General features: G+C 34.5%; 1 protein-coding gene across 1 annotated transcript in view; it reads right to left on the bottom strand.

Annotated features, from left to right (window-relative positions):
- LOC147073456 (angiotensin-converting enzyme-like) overlaps window positions 1-20,758 on the bottom strand; it is a 564,409-nt gene that overhangs the window by 41,275 nt on the left and 502,376 nt on the right. The window lies entirely within an intron of this gene.

A 20,758-nucleotide genomic window follows, 5' to 3' on the forward strand; every position in this document is an offset into this window, starting at 1 on the left:
TTATGAGTTTACTTTAATGCAAAGTGCCATGGAGAGAAAAGCACAAGGAAATTACGAAAAGAAAATGAGGTTACGTTGTGTATATAGCAAAGAAAACGAAGCTAATCATACGGACAGCAAAAATTATATGAAGATATCTTCACGCCCGCAGTAAGACGCCGTAAATTTTTTAAAAGCAAGATAATTGGCTTTAGTAGCAACCAAGTCGGACGGGCCGATGGGCCCAACAACTGGTTGGACCGACTTGAGTATTTCCTCCCGTTCGGAGCACATACTCAGACATTCCCAGAGGACAGCTACGCAAAGCAAACAATTTCTCAAAAGTGGTCTCTCAGTGCGCGCGTAACTACAAATGGTATGTCCCCTAAACACAAATCAAGCGAGCCGAGCAAGAAACGCGGCAAAATTTGCGGCATGTTGGCTGGTGCGGACAATGGTTTTTGGCGATCCGCTTACTTGTCGGTATTTCAACGAACACAAATAAATTTGAGACGGCGTGTACGTGGGAAAATGTTGTTTGAGCGCTCTCTAAGCACGGTTGATACTCGTGGGGATTGTTGACAGTTTAATTAAACTATTAATAGGAACATTGCACATGCATGAATACAATTTAAATTAATTATTTTTCATGCTACCTATTAATTTATTATGAAAATGATATTTTTTCTTGATGGTACCGAGAGTCGAGTAGATATGATGACAAGTTATCAGGATTGAATGTTCTAATGATGGCATCGCAGTCTGAAACAGCTGTCAAAAACAGTTTACTTTTGTCGGGACCGAATAATTGAGGATTGAGATCCGGATGATTTGGCCGTTGGTCAGCTGTCTTCTTCACGGCTTGGATCCACATCTCTCGAAATGCCCCACAAATGTGATTGTTTTGTACGGTGAATATAGATTATAAACCATTTTAAGGATGTGGAGTCGAAACCGTCATAAGTTGACTTCGACTAGATTTTTCTTTTAAAACACATTTTTTTTAAATTAATCGATAGGTAATGTAGACTCCGATTTTTATAAGCTGGCGTACACGTCATCGCGTCGCATTGACGATGGAGTTGGCAGTGTTAAGATGCTGAAGCGGGGGGAATTTAGGAATTTAGTTCTACTAGTACTAGTTCACAAAAGAACCGTATATTTGTACCTTACTTTTTAAATTTAGATTATAATATTATTTTAAATTTAAAAATGGAAGTCGGCGTCGGTTTTGAAGTGAGAACTTTTTAAAACCTGGCAGAAATAGTAGCAGTATAATTATATTTATACCAATTGGAATATACTATTCTATACCTACTAGTTAAATCGAATATTATTCTGTATTATATTTATATACTTAGAGAGAAAATAAGATTGAAATGGGCTTAACTCAACCAGTGACGTAGATACGTCAGAAACGATTTGAGAACCCCTACAAAATATCGTTACAATATAATTATAGTGCGATAGGAATAGAACTGACCTAAATGCATTGGCGTACGTATCTATTCCCAAATGTATGATGCAGCGTCAATAACTTACTACTAACTAGAGATAAGCCAGCTAACTTCTCCCATGGCGTCTGTTGGTGTGGAGATACTTACATATACTGACCTGGTCTTGCACAAACTGGTAGAAAATAATCGAAAAGAAGATACGTATTTTTGTGTTTATAATATAAGTTCAATATGAACCTTGTAAAATCAATTGTTGCATCAGGAAAAAGCTTACACAAGAACAAGCAGCATCTATCAATAGGGAGATCACGACACTAAAAGCGCAAGATGGAAGTATCGTGAGTAACTGGGATCATCTACTGGACACTGTTGTAGAGTTTTACAGCGCTCTATACAAATATGACACTGGCATCAATTCAGATCTTCTGGTGAACGGAGAATATGGAGATCCTCTTCCCGAGGTTAGTACCACAGAGGTGGAATATGCTATAATGTGCATGAAGAGTGGGAAAGCCCCGGGAGAAGATGGGCTGACTATCGATGTTCTCAAACGGGCCGGGAGGACGGTGAGCGAAGTGCTCGCACGTTTGTTCACAGCTTGTCTGCACGACCATTACTGACAATGCCCTGAAGGAAGTGAGTTAAAACGGGGTATAGTGTTACTAGGAATATTCAGTGATGAAATTAATATAATATGTACACGTTCGTACCTAAATACAATTATTTTCCTTTAAATGAATACCTACGTATCTAAAAATATTATTAAGTAAATACCTCCGCGCCTGAACGGTACCGTCAAAAGTGACTCCCTATTGTATCGCGTAAAGTGCTCAACCAATGTGCGCTACCAAAGCTCACGTATAAGCTTGCGTGTGAAAAATGAACTCTTAATGGAAGAGAAATTGTTATGTTCAAAAATGACCATAACCAACATTCATACTCTGGCAACCCCGTCGAATATTTATGGTCAAGTCATGGAGCGTTCGCGATTCCACAGATGTCGCTGTTAGAATTTCCGGCCGCAGCGGACCTCGCGAGGTGTGAAAGTAGCAACAGGGCTTTTTGATTCTGACTGTCGCCCAGTGAAGTCGTGCTCCGCTTTAGTTTTCCCAACATTTCTTCTTGGCCGTTATTCATACGGAACCTGTTGCATGTTAGTATATTTGTTTTTTTTTTATAGCCCTCACTTGAATGTGAGACGCGCTATAACCTATATTGGTTTATTAATTACATTTAACTTCCGACGTGTTACTGATGCCTTTGCAGTTGTCTGTTTTCCGCGTGGCTTTTCCGTTTGCTTTATTTCTTTATTCACTTTCACGTCCGCGCCTTTTGACGGATCCCAACCTGGAGTTTAGGAAGCTTTGTGGGGGGATTTTCCTTCCGGATGGAGACGCCGGTCGTGGTTGAGAATAGTCTCTTGTGTTGCGAGATCAAGTTAATTTTAACGTTCACGGTGTGGTAATCATATTGTAGGTTAAGTTAGTTTAGGCTTCATCCCTAGAGTAGTCCTGAAGAATGAACCGTGTTTGTTGAAGTCTACGACAGTCTCGTACCGCAATCGTAGACCTTTAACGTAGTTATTTAAATTTAGTTATCGCGGAGCTTCTCTCGTTTTTTTCGTTCCCTTGTTTTTGTATTTAATAGGAAATCTACGCGTAATTCAGTACACAGCTTAGATTATCAGCTCACGTTACTTTTATTTATTTATGCATTCAGGGAATCCAAGGTACTGCGATTGGTTGTTAACCCGCTGTTGAATTAGTCAGATTTGGTAGTCTGTACTATTTTGTTGTAGTTTAATTTTGCTAAATTTATTAAATATACGGATTGACGTTTGTCGTCAATACATTATACCGTTAGCCTCATACGCACGCCAATTCAAAAGTAGCTATTTACCATATTTTCTGTACTCATTACATTTCTTTTAATTCAGTAATTGATCAAGTTGTGGAATGACCTTTTTCTTTTTTTTTATTGCAATACTGTATTTAATAATGTACGATGATCAGTCGACAGTTCATTTATTATTTCTATACTGGTTTTTCTTCTTGACGTATTGCATTGCTTCCATCAACTATTTGCATCATTACACTTGCGCTGATTTTGATACCTTTTTGTCAAAATCAGTAATTTAAAATTCGAATTATAAATAATCATTTTTTATATACAATTTATTTTACGCTTAGCGTCTTATTACTATTCCTTACTTGCTAAAACTTATTGACTGAATTTCACAATTTATCTGGGTTGTTTATGAATGTATTTTGTTTTGTTTTGTAGATGCTTCTGTTTCATATTTTTTTTCATAAAAACAATTAGTTACTTCAAATCATTCTTCGTGGTGGAACTTCGTTAGGTAGGGAAAACTTCTACGATGGCTCCTAGACCTTCACTACCCCGTAGAACACCCTCCCGTTGGACCACCACACACAATTTCAAGATTACTTCCCTCCGACGTCAACCATCGGAGGCGAGCTTTACACCCAATTCTCGTCGTTTTTTTTACATAACATCTATCGAAGCATTATTATTGAAACGTACCAGCCCACGTCGTATGCCTCCTGGAAGGGTCACCCAAAACCGGAAAGCTACCACCAGGATACCGTCCGATGAAGCTGATGATTGAAAATTATGTTGCTTTCACATCTCCTCCCGTTTGCTGCCCTTTGTGCACGAGCCCCGGGAAGTTCACTCCTACTTTGAAGACATCCGGGACGCCTCAAGACGAAGCTCGCATCATGGCTGGACCTTCTCTTTTCCAAGGACGGGGATATTGTTATGTTCAAAAATGACCATAACCAACATTCATACTCTGGCAACCCCGTCTAATATTTATGGTCAAGTCATGGAGCGTTCGCGATTCCACAGATGTCGCTGTTAGAATTTCCGGCCGCAGCGGACCTCGCGAGGTGTGAAAGTAGCAACAGGGCTTTTTGATTCTGACTGTCGCCCAGTGAAGTCGTGCTCCGCTTTAGTTTTCCCAACATTTTATAATGGACGTTACTTAACGGAGCACGTTGCAGCCACAGTGCTTGAAGCCTTTGTATCGTTCCAAGTTTGGTATTGTAAAAACTATTACTATTTAATTCACTTATCTTCCAATGTTTCTTTTAAAACTTAGCTGCTTGCCTTTATTATAGTATTTCCTTTATAACCTTTTAATGTAATATTCTTGTTTTCGCTATAATATAGTTCGGTCAAGTACATAAATTGCTCTTTCATTTATTATTTCCCCTTTATTCCACACTGCTATATAATTCTAATCTTTCACGGTATCAAGACCGTGTGGCGTCCAGGACTTTAATAACTACATCTTTTAATCATAGATTGCACGTGCCTTCAGCCGTGCAATTCCTGTTTTGTATTTCTAATTTAATTTTTTACAGTTGTCAGTTGCGAGGTTACGGAAGTAATTTTGTTCAGCTTGAAAAGGATGCACGCAACCCATGGCCTTTGCTTATGTCTCATGCTCAGCTCTTTAACTTTATACTTTATTCCATCCCATCTAGAGAGGCTTCTCTCTTCTTTCTTTTTCTCTTTTATTTTGTAGTTGTGACGATAAGGATCGCAACTACAAAATATTAATATATCAAAATCTAAAAGTAAACAATGGATAAGGAAGCACACATGACTAGGTACGCGATGTGATAGAGGTCGCTAAGCGGATGAACCGGCAATGGGCTGGACATGTCGATCGGCGAGTGGACAAATGTAGTCATACAGATATAACCAAATGTATATATATTAATTTATCTTTTTAATGTTTTTATATACCTACTGAATAAAAAAAATACTGTTAAAGATACATTTTCAGTTTGTCGCTTACTCCCTCCTAATTATACTTTTATAATTACTAACCACGATGGCCACGTGGCTTAAACGCCGGCCTATAAAGTCGAGGGTCCCAGGTTCGAATCCTGGCTCTGGCAAGTACGCATATTGTTTTTCAATTTGTGTATTAGTCAGAGTATGGACCTAATAGGTTGAGCAAGTGGCTGACATCCATTTCTCGTAAAAATAAAATCTGTTAATAAAAACCTCCACTCTGTGGAGGTCCATATGATCCTATTAGGATCGTACATGGTCGAAAGAAAAAGAAGAAGAATTATACTTTTTATTCACCGGAATTATATATAATTGATATTTATAACGTGGTACATTATCTGTTGTCATCCTTCATCTTGAAAGATACGTAGGTACACGTGTTTGTCAAAACAACGAACAAAACGAACGAATCCTGTAAATATCAAACTTTTTAAGAGAGGTATTCACCGTGTAAATATTTGACATTCGCTACATTTAAAATTAGTTGCGAAGAACCGACAATCCAATAGAGCTCCAATTATTAATAAACTAAACTGGGAACATCTGCGGTACAATTTTAGTAATGCATCCATCATTTCGGTAGTATGGTTGCCGCAACGATCATTGGACAGCTGAGTGACGTTTTTATTGCATAAGTGCATTTGGGTGAAGGATCGACATTTAAGTTGGTTAAAGTCCTATGTATCGTAAATAGCGGTAGGTCACTTTTTAGACAGTCATCACAGCTGTTTTTTTGCGTGACGTATTATGTTCGATATTTAAATTGATAATTTTTGGTTATATAAATTGCGATATAATTATGTACCTACCAAGTTTATCGAGCCATAGATTGACGGAGGCATGATCTTATCTTTATGCAACCAATTATGCGCATTGATAAATTTTTCCAATTAAAAATAAGTATGTAAGTTTAGTGTTTTTACATTTAATTCAGTGAAACTTATTTCGTGACACTTAGGTATTCTGGTATATCTAATTGAAAGGTCAACTTGTTAGTACATATAAAAAAATGATCTCGGAATCTACCCATCACACATTGAACAAATTTAATAAGGTGTACCAAGTAGATATATAAGCACCGTATATTTGTCATTGTAGTAAATATATGTACCAAAGAATACAAATATTATTCTGTGATATATCTATACAATGGCACTAGGGATTGCAATACCGAATGATTATCAAAACCGGTATTTATTATTGAATACCGGTATTAATACCAGTATTCGTCAAAATATATTACAGAAAAAAGAAGTACATATCAATAAATATAACTATTAAAATATATTTAAAACACTACATTATAGCAACCTATCTACATTTATTATGTTGACCTTTATAAATATATATAGATCATAATATTTTAGAACTGCTATATTTTAAAAATATTATATATCCCGGTACAGGAAAATCTGTCTAAAATTTAACGTGTGTTGGATGTACTATCAACGTTGGATCAACAGTAAAGTTATAGAATAATTGGAAATATTTGCCACGAACGTTTTCTTTTTTGAAATATGTTAACGAATCGCGAAAATTCTTAAGTATATTTGATGGATTTTGTTTTATTATTATTAAACTTTTGTTGGTTCTAGTCAATATATTTGCGTTTTGGCAGCAAAAAACGAAAAAAATAATATACATTTTTCTTTAATACATATAAATTTCATTAAATTCATTTTTCGAAAAGCATAATTGTGTATGCTTTCTAAATACCAAAAATACCGGTATATTGGATTTTTAAAACCGGTATTTCAGTATCGATAAATAATTGAAGAGATGTCTCGTATTTACTGGCCATGTTGCAATTTATAAAAGTTTGTCCAATCGTCCCGTATTTACGTAATTATCAATTAACTATATTACTTAATGAAGTAGTTTAGTTTAAAGAACTTGAAAATTTCAAAAACATTGAATGAATTCAAATTAATAATCCTTTAACATCAAAGGCGACATAAAAAATGTATGACGTTATTCAGCGGGATTGAAAGCGTTATTAATTAATCTATAAGAGTATCTTGTTAACACTATGTCACCCGCCCTCAGGCATAGACCGTCTCTGACAAATTGCTGTGCTAAATCATTCCACCCATTCTCAGCGGGGTTTATTACAGTATGATTAGGAACAGAAACTAGCAATGTGTGAAAGGGAAGTTAGTGAGAATGGAGATCTAGATTCCAGATTCAAATTATGATTATATTAATTGGGTAATAATATTAATAAGAGTAATAATTATTATTAGTGAAACGCAAAAAGACGCAGAATTTAGAGAGTAAGAAGTACGGGCATTAAAAAGGAAAAGAAGAAAACATTAAAAACAAAATTCGAAACGATCTCCGTCTTGCGTATTCTTTTCACTCCATCGCTTATTGCTACATTACGTACCTATACGCCATCTTTACTTGGTTGTTGTACTATGTAATAATACTACACTATGTAGATAGTGTTTGTTAATTTTTAAAATTTAATTAAACCCTGCATAATCGATAAAGCCATAGTAGATAATAGTAAAAAAAAATATACGTCTATAGGTACGAGGGTGGGTCAATAATTCCTTAGAAAAAAGCATTAAAACAGTTTTTATTTTTGTATTTTTTTTTATTTCTCAACATAATCTCCTTGGAGCTCAATTCACTTAGTTAGACGTTTCTCAATTTTTTTTTAAACCGTCAGAAAAATAAGTTTTCGGAAGGTCCTCAAAATAAGCATTTGTCCGATCGATGACTTCTTCATTTGAAAAAAAACGTTGTCCACTTAGCCATTTTTTTAAGTTTGGGAAAAGGAAAAAGTCACTGGGGGCTAAATCTGGCGAATACGGTGGGTGGTCGACCAATTCGAACTTCAATTCTTCAATTTTAGACATTGATCGTAAACATGTGTGAACACGGGCATTGTCCTGATGAAAGAGGATTTTTTTCCTGTTTAAATGAGGCCGTTTTTCTTCAATTTTGTTTTTTAGCTGGTCCAATAAAGATGCATAATAATCCCCTGTTATTGTTTTTCCTTTTTCCAATAGGTCAACGAAAATAATTCCACGTGCATCCCAAAATACAGTAGCCATAACCTTACCAGCTGATTTTACGGTTTACGCCTTCTTTGGACATGGTTCGCCTTTCGCAATCCACTGCTTTGACTGTTCTTTCGTCTCGGGAGTATAGTGGTGTATCCATGTTTCATCTACAGTCACAAAGCGACGAAAAAATTCATCCGGATTGCGTTGCATGAGCGACAACAGGGCTTTAGAGGCCACCACCCTATTGCGTTTATTGTCGACTGTGAGCAAACGCGGCACCCATCTTGCAGAAATTTTTTTCATGCCCAATTTGTCATGTAAAATAGAAATGACGCTACCTTTTGAGATCCCTGTAACCTCAATTATCTCACTCAACTTTAATCTTCGGTCACTTAACACCATATCGTGGATTTTATTGATCATTTCTGGTGTAGTCACCTCTACAGGATGTCCTGAGCGTGGTTCATCCTTTGTTGATGTACGACCACGTTTAAATTCATTTAACCAGTTATAAATAGTTGCAAGTGAAGGAGCAGATATGCCGTGAACTAAATCCAACTCATTTTTTATTTCCTTTGCTGTTAACCCTTTTATATTAAAATGTTTAATAACAGCTCTAAACTCAATTTTCTCCATTTTTGTAAACAAGCAATTTTTTTTTTTAAATGTACGAGAAACACACAACAACCCGACCAATCTGATTGAAACTTCGCAGCATACTGAATCGGTAGTGCCGCTGCATGAAAACAAACCGCTTACAGTACTAGTCGCGCCACCTGTCGGCTTTTCTAAGGACTTATTGACCCACCCTCGTACCTATATAGTATATACAATATTTACCTATAAACTATATACTTTATTTTAAAACATTTAACTATTTTCCTTTCGACAATTCGTCAGATGATTATTTTCCGACTGCATTTCTACAAGACATGGTTTCTTTTCACTCTCTTGAATCTCGTCGGTCTCTTCTGCTCTTGAAACACTTTTTTCTGTTATCCACTGTTACCCAATCCTGGTGTCCTAATGAATTTGAATTTACATGCGCCTGTCAATTACCTACGTGGTCGCAGCCATGATTTATTCTGGATTGGAACCGTTTCCTTGTGTCAAGCCTATCAGGCACCATTAGCGAGGTGTGCAAGATTAGTAAATGGGCTCCCTAAAGTCATAGAAATTTTCAATGATGTACTTTGCATTTTGTTTTTGTAACTGTATTTTTCTGTATAAAATTGTAAGTATGTTTTTTGTTTTCAAAAATTATATTTTTATGTATTAAATTGTACTTAAGTATGTTGTGGTTTTTTTTGTTATTATTATTAATAAATTATTATTAGTAAATCTCATGTTGTGTACGTCTTGAATTTAGATTTGTTATGTCCACAATGTTTTGTATTCTTAAATAAATAAATATCTAAAATTATGCCATTAAATTATATATAATTTTAGTTATTTTATAGATAGAAGAATATTTTTTATCGATTATGGTTTGGTTGGGCAGGTCTTAATGTATATTAAAAAACCAATCAACATATAATAATATTATGTATTCTTAATTCAACAAAAACAAATAAGAATGACTGAAAATTGTGCACTATTTTTGTCGGATCGCCCATAGCATACCTAAACGATTATGGTTTGTTTGAGGCAGGGTTTCATTGAATTTTAAAAACAAACCAAACACCATTTGGAAGTTGTATTCTTAGTTCAATGTAAACAAATAAAACTGACAAAAAAGCCTACCCCCACCCTTCGCCACTGATACAAACAAGGTTATACGCTATTCTAACACGTGGTGTGAAAAATATTGTTCATTGTCTACATAGTCATAAACTGCATACGATGTTTACACATAACCATGAAAGAACAGACAGACATTTAATTGTGTTACTATAATATCTTCACTGTTCTGGCAGAGGACACTAATTCGAAAAAATGACATATTGAGTTAGTTATACCAAAATGTTCCTTATTTCAAGCTTTACCGTCTGGAAATCTTCTTAATAAATAAAGTCTTTATTTTAAAGTCAGCCTTTTTACGATTACTTAATAAACTCACATGATAGACCATTTCCAACATTTTAACAACTTCACAGTCAAATTACTCAAAAGTAGTATTCTCCAGTTAGTGTGTTCTGACAGAACAGAGACGATATTATACCTACACTACAAGAGTACATAATTGAAAATACGCGTCATAACGTGAAGGTGTGTGAAAAGCTCAACGCTTTATACGACAACTTCAGCATTAACAGGCGGCTAAATGCTGCGCTTATGTTTAATGGGTTAAATTTGTTATGCACGAATAAAACTGAGTCTAAAATGAATGTAAAAAAAGCTCGTTTGCTAGTAGAAAGTTTTCAGTAAAAATAATATTTTAAAAACGACTAAGCAAAGGGTTGTTGGCATGAACATCTTTTGAAATGCAGGATCAGATAGGGGAGAGTATGGAATTTGTCAAAACGAATTAACAAGACTTAGGGCTTGCCTGTGAAGAGTTTTAAACTTAATTACATGTCAGAAAACTTGGACAGAAATTAATTACGGACATTGAGAGGTTGACTAAAATATCTCTGTCGATTCTTTATCGCTGTGGGTATTGGTACCTACCTACTATAAAACAATGCCCGCACAAATGAAGTAAATTCTATTTTAATAGAAGCTTTGTGGATACGTATCTTACTCGTTATAATTATATACTCAATAATGGCTTGAAAATTTTCTTCACCGCAAATGTGGCAATTTTGCTTATTGACGTAGTCATTCAACCAAAAATGAGCTTAATCGCTGATGAAAATGTCATGGTGAAAATGAACTGAACTGAACCACGATTTTCGAAATAAATTTGCACAATTTGCAACCGTTGTTCTGGCGTAAGTCTATTCATGGTGAATGGCAAACCAAATTGACCACAAACCAGCTGTCAGCTGTCAAATTGGCTGTCGCTGGAAAAAGTGTTGCACAATTTGAAAAACCAACCTCTAAAAAAACACCCGTTATGTATTATAATAGTAAACAGTATGTACTTATAAAAGCTTTCTCATAAGCAAATAATTACAAGATAAAAAGAACTTTGTATATACCTACAACGTTTTTAAATTTTCTGTTGAATTATTATGCTCAATATGCTCAAACTTGTACTTGATATGAGGTAAATAAAAACAAACAAACAAATATAGAATACTGAAATGTCATTTTGACATTTCCATAGTAACGCACGTATATATTAATAATTTAGTTGCTAGGACCACCCCCTTAGCAACAAATAACAGTCTTTTACTTTTTACGGATTTTTCTGAAATAGCTTTCCATACAACACAGAATTAACTGAAAATTAATTCAATTCTGCTTAAAGATGACTAAAAGTATTAAAAGAATGCATTGGCATCGTGTTCTGATACATTCTAAAAGTTTCAAATGTCTAGCTAGTCGGGAAGTTAGTTAAAAATCGATTGCAAGATTTGTACTGGACAAACAACCAAAAATACGAGCTAATACAAACGTTGTAAAAATACGAAACTCTACTGCCGATTTGAGACTTTTTTTAGCGAAACAAAAATACACAGCAAAATAAAAATATGTAAGTATATTGTGTACATTTGGAATAATAAGGAGGATATCGTTTAAGAGCGGACGTGCTCAGCGTGGGTCAAAATGGAGTTAAAAAAATTGGTTATGTACATGTTCAAACACGCGCGTTAACATCATTTTACTCCCTACTTCAATTATAGTTTGTCAATTTATGGCTACGGCCGTATGTTAAAAACACTACCTTATTCTTAGGTCAATAATTATCATAAAGCAATCATTATTCGTAGGATGTTTATCACACTTGAATGGTCAAAGACATAGCTTATAATTAGTATCTTTAGAATTATCTTCAAATTTGTTCATCTTGCCCATTTTTTGAATAATAAAATGCCTAATTCTTGTCAAATTTGGGATCACAGAGATTATCAATATAATTTTTTTTCGTAAATATTTCACTATTATAATGTCGACATAAATTATCCTGATGGTTTTATAAATGCGTTTGAAAATTAATAAATGTAAAAAATCTTAACACCACCGCACATTTATGTACTGAAATATGACTATATTCTAAAACATTAGAGCGAGAGGTTTAAAAGAATACTATTTTATGTAATAAAAATACTTTGTTTGAAAATGTTTAAAATAAATATAAAGGATAATAAGGCTTCAAAATTATATAAATAGATTATCTACAACGTTTAAGGTATGTCCAGGATGCTTTGAAAATGGAACAAAAGCTCCATTTTGATATACGCTGAGCATGTCCCCCCTTAATGTCAGATATTGTTTTTGAAACTGCTCGTTAATAATATAACACGTAAGTTTTTGACTTAATAGCTGTAAATTTTTAAATGTCGAACCGATTCATTACCTACGAACATTCTTTTATGATTTTGAGTGTCACGCATTGTTGACATAAAGCGGAAACAATACACGCATGATTTATTCGACGCATAAAAATTACAATAAATTAAATTTTAGTTAAGCACGTGATTTGCTATTTTAATGACCCCTTTAAAATTTTGATACTTAACCTATCATAATAAACTGTGACCATCCCTAAAATTAATAATATAATACAGTATTTAAAAAAAAACAACAGCGTTATGTTGGTGTAAAACAGCGATTTCCAAACTGGGAGGCGCAAAAAGTTTAACACAAATGTAGCCACAGGTTTGCAGTTTGCAAATGCATGTTTATAAAAAGCTTGGGGGCCCGAACATAACACACATCACAAATGTACTCTAATAGTTAAAAAAAGTCGCTTCTTTGTTTCGAACCTATTAAATATTTTAAATATGTGGTAGTACGTTGCAATTATTTGATGTGATACCTATATGATGATTGCTATACTTGATAACTCCCGTGTACACTTTAGAAAACACTACTTCAGAGCACCGCACTGCCCTTAACCTCAGCGATAGGTAGGTGGACTCGCCAAAGATCCTGGCCTGGGGGCCCGCTTCAGTATGTGGGGCCCATGATAGAATCCATTTGTCAATGAACGATGACGAGTTGGATAGACTACTACTGAAATTGATTGTGCTGTTGTGTGTAGCACATTCATCGCATGAATAAACAAATAAATTTAAAAATGATTATATCTAATATAAGTAGTAAAACCTTGTTAATATTTTTTTTCCATTTTTGTAATAGTACATTGTTGACAATTTAAAAAGGTATCTGTATTATTTAATGACACAAAGGGGGGGGGGGAGGCGCCAAGATTAGATTTTTTTAAAGGAAGGCGTTGTAACATAAAGTTTGGAAACCACTGGTGTAAAATGTAACCATGACACTGCAATGCCTCAAATTTAGTATGTTTTATGACTCTAATGTAAATTTCCAAAAAATTTCAAGAATGATGGGAATTTAGTATATTTTTATTAGGTCCACAACGGCGTGGATCTCGGCCGTATCCAGTGGTGGAAATGGACCGGAGCACAGCTAAAAATAGCTCGACCGCCTGAGCTAGGAAGGCCCTGTAAGAAAAAAGCTAATATTTAAAAAAATACACAAGTACATAAAATTAGATAAATATGTTAAGGCTATTACTTCAGTTGAGGCATGGTCTAAAAACATCGTGGCTAGGCGATGCGCAAATTATGCAAATGACGCGTGCCGAACGAAATATAATTTGTCATGAAAATCCAACATGCGTCCATTTAATGTTATATTACTTATAATAATAATAGTATATTCATTGACATGTTTTCTTTTTTAAGTACATACGTTAAGTTTTTTAGTCGTCTTTACACGATTGGCGACGAATGAGAAATTTCATCGCACCTACTGTTGAAAATTATTTGCCGTTTCACTGAAGTACGCTCTTAAGACGATACTTCAATCTCATTCTTCAAGCGTAACCGAAACGCGTTGTCTTTGTGTAGTGCTATTATTTTACAGGTTCTAAACTTAAGGCGATACTTCAGTGAAACGGCAAATAATTTTCAACTATAGGCGCGACGAAATTTTGGACTCGCTGGCAATCGGAGAGCGAACGTCGAGGTGTGAATACGTCAATTTGTTTCGTGATGGCGACGGGGGTATTAATCCTTAAATCGTGTAAAGATGACTAAAAACGTTACCCATTTACTTGAAAAAGAAAACATGTCAATGAATATATTATTATTGTTACTAATATAACAATAAACAGAACATTAAATGGACGCATGTTGGATTTATATGATAAATTATATTTCGTTCGGCATGCGTCATTTGCACCCGCGAACCGCAATCCGCGCATCGTATAGCCACGATCGTTTTAGATCATGCCTCAACTAAGGTATAGCCTTAATGCTTTTATAAATTATCGAGCGCTCCGGTTCGTAAAATGTTCCATTTCGAGTGCTGGCCGTACCGAATATAAGTAGTTATGGTAACAGATATTTAATGCAATACGCATGTGAAATTAATCCACCTGCACGATTCAACTGAAGTAATTGACATATTTCCACTGATTTTCAGCGAAGGCATATTTTAAAATTCCAATAAATTGAGATACGAGTATATAAATAAATATATATAAGAAATACCCCTTTATAAGAATATGCTTTAGAAGAGCATGTCCTATCTCAAGACACCGAATGCCATTTTCAAGTGCCTTGATTGAAAATCACAAAATATGATCGCCAATATTAACGAAATTTGAGATACCCTACATCTAGGACGAGGACGCACAATAAATTTCGACGTGATTAAACATGGCCATAAAATAAAAAGAAATACCTACGTAGTAATGATACATTTGAGATGTCGTGTTGAAGGCATGCTAAGGATTCACATAGCCAGTAAAAAAGACAATAATTTGGAAAGGCTAATCGTTCGCGGAAACACCCAATCGTCACCGTTCAGGCAAAAGTCACTAACCCTGAAAATGGCAGTTTTGAGTTGAGTATGTCACCCGAAGCGTAAAATTATGTTCTTTAAAATGCAAAACTCACCACGGTACATTAGTTAGGAAAATTTTGCTTAAATCCGAATTATTTGTTTTTCACTAAATGACTTTCGATAAAATCTTAACAAGCAAAAGTCATTATAGGTGAATAGACATTATTGACTATATAAAAAAAAAATCCTTCGTTATAAATATACAAGCAAAAGTCACTATACTATGGATGGTGTGTTTTACTGATCCTTCTTTTGGCTAACATTGTTCAGATTACAAGCAAAAGTCACCAAACCATAATTGAGCTACCTTGCCTCCTTCAAAACCTTCCAGATGTTTTAATTAGCATCAAAAAGTAAAATTACCTTAAAGAAATTATTAAGAAGACATGAGAAAATAATTTTATGTAGATAAAACCTTAAAAACATTAAAATCTGATTTTTCCTGCATTTTCAAACTTTCAAATTGCGATATCTCAAAACTATGTTTTTAGGGTTGGTGACTTTGCCTGAACGGTGACGCAATGATCGATGCAGAAGAGGGATCGTTTAAATACTCAAAATTGAACGATGGTCCGACTACGTGAAGGAGGATGCAAGCCTCTCAATATCTATAGCTATTCGTACACCGTACAGCGGAATACAAAGATCGCTGGAGAGACATAACTACGACATTTTAAAACAGTCACGATCCTAACCGGCGAAGAATTGAAAAACAAAATATAATTACTTAATTATTTTTCACATTAAACATTTCATCAAACATATTATTTTTTACATCGAAATAAACGTCTATGAGATTTGATTTAAAATATTACAGTAAAATACACACTATACATTAATATTTTGATTTAATTCATTTAAAGGAAGATTTCAGCCGCCAGGCATTGACGTTATAAAGGGAATCATTTATGAAATGATAGATGTATTTATCTAAAGGTGGTTGTATGAGGATCCTGCTATAGAATGCTTCGCGAAACTCGTGGCAGTGAATACAAAAACCAATATATATTTTGATACAAGAAGAGGCAATGAAAGGGATCTGCCAAACGCATTAAACGGGAGACGAAATAAACTAAAAGCTTTTCATAATATTCAAAAGAAGAAATTTACAATTGAAACCACAAACTAAAAACTGGCCATTTTATCAACGTAATCATAGAACTGAAAGCTTGTGAAATGCTGGTGAAATAAAAATTCTTTGGATTAAAACAAAAAAACAATACCACACAAAGCAGCTACTTGAGAAAAGTTATCGTCTCACCGCCAGCGTTGCCAATTTAACCTTTTTCCTGCCAGATCAAGCCTTTTCCGATAGGCATCTAGCTTGCAAAAAATGCATTTGGCTTGTGGCGTTTTTACTATCATTTTTTGATGTCTCCAACAGCTTTAAATGTGTTGAAAGTACGCTAGATATTTAGTTCATTTATTTTCATGCGCATTAAATTTCTGAACATCAGATACCTATTTAATACAGGTAGTTAGGTCGGTACCTATTTTAGTAGCGTGAGAAATAAAACAACATAATTTAACAAGTTGAAACAATAGGAGCATTCATGGCCTTATAGCGAAATGGTATCATAGAATTTAATGTGCTTAGGTATGTGACATCAGTTTGACGATTATCGGAATGACATGAAACGAAACTTAAACGCTCTTGATACAATATAGACATTTTTTCGATTTTTCCACTTCTTTTAGATACGCGGAAGGAAAGGTACTGACTTCGTTCTTGGTAGAATAAGTAAAATTTACTTGTAATTTTATATCTACAAAATCTAGCGTTTTTTCCTGCCAAATAGCTTGTTTTCTTACTCCGTCTGGAATTTTGTTGTCAACGACGGTTGGCAACACTGCTCACCGCTATATGTGGGTCTATTCTGTGCTTATCGACCGCTAAAGTGATAAATATTATCAAACTTAGGGTAGGTTTGTATCAAAGTATTACCACTTATTGTAACAATTACAAACAACGTATTATGATTGTTACTACAATAAGTGTTAATACATTAATACAAACCTACCCTAAGGCCCATTTCAGACGGTGTCGCACTCGTATATAATAAGGAGGTCTTTGTATTCGAATAAAAGGGCCTTTGCATTATGTTTATGAACACCCCGAGCTAATGAGTCAAAGCGTGTCCGGTACACTTTTCCGTCGGCCGCTACATTCTCAAGCCGCTGATACACATGTTTTTATGACTGCAGCCAGTTTTATGTTCTAATTTATATCGCGAAATTATGCGTTGACTCATTAGCTCTGGGCGTTCATAAACATAATACAAAGGCCCCTTTATTCGAATACAAACGCTTCCTTATTATATACGAGCGCGACACCGGTGTCCCGTCTGAAACGGGGGTAAGTTTGATAATATCTATCACTTTATCACTTTAGCGGTCGATAGTATAGAATAGACCCACTGAAACTATAATATTATGTCACAAGTATGCCTCAGTGTTGGTTAACTTTGCGAGAGTATCGTTCCATATACGTGCGTTGATTCTAGATATTAATTAAATTTGTCATCGAGAAAAGTCGAAATACATAGTATTATACAGAATAACAGGGCGAAAATATATAAATATCGAGACGACTGCAGCGCATTAAGTTTGACATATTATTAGAATGGACAGGTAACAATAATCATCTTCGGCCGCTAGGAGAGCTTAGTGGGCTCGCACATCAGAACTCGCCACATGCGTCTTACGACGAATTCGTCGATGTGATGTCATCGTAAACCAAGAAACAAACATTATCAAATGGAGCTTCGCAGATTGGCCGATGCAACTGCAGCTCTGCGACCCTGCGACATGCCTCGAGTTGCATTGGCCAAAGCTTGCATGTCGATCTCAAAAAATGTCGGCTCCGCGCAAGCGCACAGCCTGCGGCCATTTCTGTCTCTGTCTCTGTCTACACTGTCATTGCTCGCTCATCGCTGGTCACCGCGTTTGACGTTTGTTCATATAATCAACACAATAAAATGGCAGACGAGAGACTTCTCTTTTTTCGCGTTTGACGTTTGCCGCTAGGCAGATGTGCGAGGTTGTAGCATGCAACATTCATCGGCGGTCTCAGAAAATTTGATTTATGGCCGTCAGGCACACAAGGCGAGTTGTGATGTGGGAGCCGGCTTACTTGTGCTCAAATACGCCATTCCTGTTAAACGCGTGGCAAGATGAGTAGCAACATAAAATGACATTTTGATTATTGTTGTTTTTATTTAATAAAACGCATTTTCTTGTAGTACTTATTCCACTTTTAATCAAGAGTAGGACCGGTTTCGTCCGCCTCAGAGGGACATTTTCAACTGAATCAATCAATCATTTTGATTATGTTTTGACAATTTGAAGTGAAATTAAAAGATTCTATTTTTGACAAACCCGACTAGATGACTGGGCAACGATTACATGCGAAGATTAACGATCTATTAAAATTATAATGCAGTTGTTTAAAGAAATAACACGCTTGATAAGATTGCTATGACGTGAATAATTTTGATTTTGTTACCATAGAGATAAATAAATAAACATAATATTCTAGTTAATAAAATGGCGATATAAATATTCTCTTGTGAGAAATCGCTATTGCAAGAATGTAGTAGGTATGCTATATTATTAATGTAAATAGTGTAACTAGCAAATAGACAATGTATAAAGAATATTCTCACACTCACTGTGGAGCAGTGATTAACAGGATAGACTCCTCATCGGTGGGATATTGATTCGACGCCTGCTGGCTGGGCAACGTGCATAATAATATGTTGTCATTTTAATCAATATTGTGTATTTGAAGAACTACTTGATAAATTGTATACAAATGACTATAATATTATCAAGAGATAGACAATTTAGAAACTTGGCACCTACAAATACGCACACAAGAAGAAATATCAATAGGTATTTGTATTAAGGTTATTGAAAAGATCATACATACATATTATTATGTAGGTAGGTACAGAAATGATAATGAAATAGTAAAACTGACAAAATACAAGAGTATAATATATCACGGTTAAATTATTACGTAGGTACATAGTTTCATTACCTACATTGCATTTATATGCTGTAAACGTGAATGAGTCCAACAGGTAAATTATATACTTAATAAAAGAATGGAAAATCGTTGAATAAATCTTTTTTCTATAAATATAAACTATAAAGCATAAATATATGAACGTAAAACGAATAAAATGTAACTGACTCTAATTATTAATGAATTAATTGAACTTCATTTACGTGATAGACGTCATAATAATAGTTTTAAAACATTTTTTTGTTAATTCTGCGATTTTTAAATTTAAATACAACAATATATTATATATATACTTTATAAATAGATGATGTCTACCCGACTGTATTGAACGTGGAGGGAAGCAGATATTTACGCCCTCTCGTTCTATCATGACTATCTGAGGATAAACGTTTGTTGTCTGAATTTTCAAATTATATTTTTTCTATTAAGAACCATGCCTTTACTTTTTCGAATAAGGTTGTTGTCCGAATTTTAATATTAGTTATCGTAGACCGATTCAACGATGAGGTTATATCCTGAAACAGTTGACAACATAAATAACTAAAGTATAATAAGGAGGCTCAATTATAAGAAAAAACTTTGTTTCAAAACTACACTAATTATTAAATCAGACCTAAGTCATTTTGCATTGCAGATTAATATGTTGCGTGCTCCGATTATTGATTTCAGGGCATCATTGAGATTTAAAAAAATCCTTGCTAGCTACCCAAAGCAAAATAACAGTACAGATCAGTCTGAGGATCACCAATATCGTATTTTTACAAAGTTTTTATTAGCTCGTATTCTTATTTGTCAGGTGGTTGTTTATCCAGTACAAATCTTGCAATCGATTTTTAACTATCTTCCCGACTAGCTAGACGTTTGAAACTTTAAAAATATATCAGAACACGATGCCAATGCATTCTTTAAATACTTTTACCCATCTTTAAGTAGAATTGAATTCATTTTCAGTTAATTCTGTTTTGTATGAAAAGTTATTTCGGAAGAAATCCGTAATCCAATCCACTATTATTGGTTGCTAAGTGGGTGGTCCTAGCAACTAAATTATTAATATATACGTGCGTTACTATGGAAATGATATTTCAGTATTCTATATTTGTGTGTTTATTTGTTTTGTATCTACTTCATATCAAGTACAAGTTTGAGCATATTGAGCATAATAATTCAACAGAAAATTTAAAAACGTTGTAAGTATATAAAAAGTTATTTTTATCTTGTAATTATAACGGTATCAATTCAACAGGATATAGCTATCATTGCTATCAATGAAATTAATGTTACTATAAAAAGTCTATAGTATGATTCCTTCTAGGTATATTACCAAAGATTTCAAACTATGTATTAATTACAGTATATTAAGCTAAGTATATGTCATAAACTTCAGTAGACATCGTACTCACAGAGGCGTTCATCCTAAAACATTAAGATTATGTCAGGAATACATAATTCATATAATTAATTAACTCAGCAAAAATCTGTTAAACTTCTTAATAAAATTAGCGTATGACGTTGTTTATTATTCCCAC

Source organism: Rhyacophila brunnea, unplaced genomic scaffold (genome assembly GCF_057557595.1).
Source record: "Rhyacophila brunnea isolate RB1 unplaced genomic scaffold, BYU_Rbru_1.0 scaffold_18, whole genome shotgun sequence".
In the NCBI taxonomy this organism is placed as follows: domain Eukaryota; kingdom Metazoa; phylum Arthropoda; class Insecta; order Trichoptera; family Rhyacophilidae; genus Rhyacophila; species Rhyacophila brunnea.